Genomic DNA, 3,028 nt, shown 5'->3' with positions numbered 1-3,028 from the left:
TTCCTTAAACATACACAGTGCTATATGTCAATTATAGCTCAATAAAAATGGTGTAAAAATGGGAATAAAAGGGGGGCGCCTGGGTGGCGCAGTCGGTTAAGCGTCCGACTTCAGCCAGGTCACGATCTCGCGGTCCGTGAGTTCGAGCCCCGCGTCAGGCTCTGGGCTGATGGCTCGGAGCCTGGAGCCTGTTTCCGATTCTGTGTCTCCCTCTCTCTCTGCCCCTCCCCCATTCATGCTCTGTCTCTCTCTGTCCCAAAAATAAATAAACGTTGAAAAAAAAATTAAAAAAAATAAAAAAAAATGGGAATAAAAGGGCCTGTTAAGCACAGCCATATCATTACATGTATGATATATGTGTATGTATATATAATATATATATTATATATATATGTATGTAGGTATATATATACATATATATTATATATGTATGTATGTATATATATTTATATATACATATAATATATATATGTATTATGAAGTATATATTATATGTATATATATTTCAGCAAAGAATATTTTGTATGGTGAGTTTTAAAAGTGAAATATCTGGGGGTGTCTGGGTGTTTCAGTTGGTTAAGCATCTGACTTCGGCTCAGGTCATGATCTCACAGCTTGTGGGTTCAAGCCCTGTATCAGGTTCTGTGCTGACAGCTCAGAGCCTAGAGCCTGCTTCGGATTCTGTGTCTCCCTCTCTCTCTCTCTCCCCCTCCCCTGCTTGCACTGTCTTTCTCTCTCCTTCAAGAATAAATAAATGTTAATTTTTTTTTTAAAGTGAAATGTCTGGGTCAAAGGATAAGAGTGAATTTTTTTAAGAGAGAGAGAGAGAATGTAATGTGCATGAGCACGTGTGGGGAGGGGGCTGAGGGAGAGAGAGAATCCCAAGCAGGCTCCGTGCTGTCAGCACAGGCTCAAACTCATGAACTGTGAGATGATAACTTGAGCCAAAATTAAGAGTCGGCCACTTAAATGCCTTTTGAATACTTGAGCATAGTGTAGACTCTCCTGCACTGTTAGTAGAGAAATATATTGGTGTAAATATATTAGGAAATTGTCTCTTAGGAAATTGTCTCTTATAATTTAAAATATTTATGTGCTTCTTCTGGGAAGCCGTAGAGCATGGACTCAAATCTTGAAACTGCCCTAAATCTCAAGCCATGCTTCACTGGGCCATTTGTTCCCCACAATTAGAAATACCTTTTATAGAGAATGCTAGTACTTTAAATTTGAAAATCAATTCAAATATTAAAATGCAAAGATGTAAAAAAACTTATTTTTTTAATGTTTATTCATTTTTGAGAGACAGAGTGTGAGCAGGGGATGGATTGAGAGAGGGAGACAGAATCTGAAGCAGGCACCAGATCCTGAGCTGTCAGCACAGAGCCTGAAGTGGGGCTCCAACTCACAAACCGTGGGACCATGACCTGAGTCAAAGTCAGATGCTTAACCGACTGAAGCACCCAGATGCCCCTAAGAAACAAAAACAAAAACAAAAAACAAAAAACAAAAAACAAACAAAAAACATAAAGGGAATATTAAAAACAAGTAGCACAGGTGCTTGGGTGACTCAGTCAGTTGAGCATCTGACTCTTGATTTCGGTTCAGGGCATGATCTCACGGCCCTGGGATCAAGCCCTGCATCAGGCCCTGTGCTGAACATGGAGCCTGCTTGGGATTCTCTCTTTCTCAAAAGTAAATAAACATTAAAAAAATACAAGAAGCAAAAATTGGCCATATATAATACATAATACATGAAAAGAAAATGTACATTAGAGTCCAGTTTTCTGTGGCAATGCACTTTCCAACATGATTTGAAATACATGTATATGTAATCTAATTATACAAATGTAAAGCAGATAATATTAACACATGCCCATGTGCGCATGCACATACGTGCGAGTACACACACATACACACACACACACTCTTACTTTCCTCTGAGATAAGGATGATAATGCTGTCACCAAGCTGAGCACCCACAGACATATATATAGGTCCAGAACAATCTTCCTACACATACCAGACACCCAGGAAGCTATCTCTGCTGGATTTAAGGAAAGCCTCTCCTCATTTCTGTCACCAGTTTGCAAAAGCCTCCCTTTCCTACGATTAGAAAATCAGTAGTCTTAGCTATAATCAAGAGGGGGGGGGAATTAGCTCTATTTCTAACTGTACGTAATGAAAAATACTAATTTTGCAAAAGTAAAATTCAACACATGCTAGTTTTACAAGCAGGTTATGAAACAGTTCTGTAGTCCTTCCCCCCCCTCCCCCGCCCCCCGCCCGGAATAAATAGATGTGGTTAGAAATGGTTGAGATGTATGGATTCTCAAAAGTGGCTTTGTTGATCCCAAATCTACATTGTTGTCTACATTCATTTAACAAATACTAACTAGGCCCCATTATATGCCAGACACTGTCAGCTCAAAGTGACTCAACTTGCAAATCCTGTGATCTGAACAGATTTCTCCATCTAGTTCAAGACAGATCTCTCCAGTTGGTCCAAGGCACCTGGACCCTTCCCCCACCCCCAACCCCCAAGCAGGAGTGACCAGCTCTTGGTCACAAACCATCATCCCTAGTCTGCTCACAGAAATCTGTCCTGGAGACCTGAAAGTTCACCATTAAAATAGAACCAGCACAGTAGCTGGAGGAACCCTTAGGATGTTGAGGCAGACCAATAGTGAGGACACAATTTCTGTTCTGCCACGGACTTGGCTGAGAAATCCTGGGAAATGGACATAACCCTTGTGAGCCTAATATTTGTGGTCTGACAAGGGACTGTGGATACAGTCATCATGGGGTTTCTGTGAGGAGGTCAAAGAAATCTAATGAGTCTGCCCAACATTGAGCAAATGTTGGTTGCCACAGGGCAAGTGTTCATTTACTTCCCATCCTGTTCTTTCCCTACCATAGCAGGGATGGAATTGCCATGTGATCAGTGGCCTAGCAATGTTGTAGGCAGAATTCCAAACTGACACAGGAAGTAGCCATGTGAACACATGATGTCATAAAGGATACTCACGAC

The sequence above is a fragment of the Felis catus genome, chromosome X, assembly GCF_018350175.1.
Source record: "Felis catus isolate Fca126 chromosome X, F.catus_Fca126_mat1.0, whole genome shotgun sequence".
Lineage (NCBI taxonomy): Eukaryota > Metazoa > Chordata > Mammalia > Carnivora > Felidae > Felis > Felis catus.
This window is presented reverse-complemented; position numbering follows the sequence as displayed.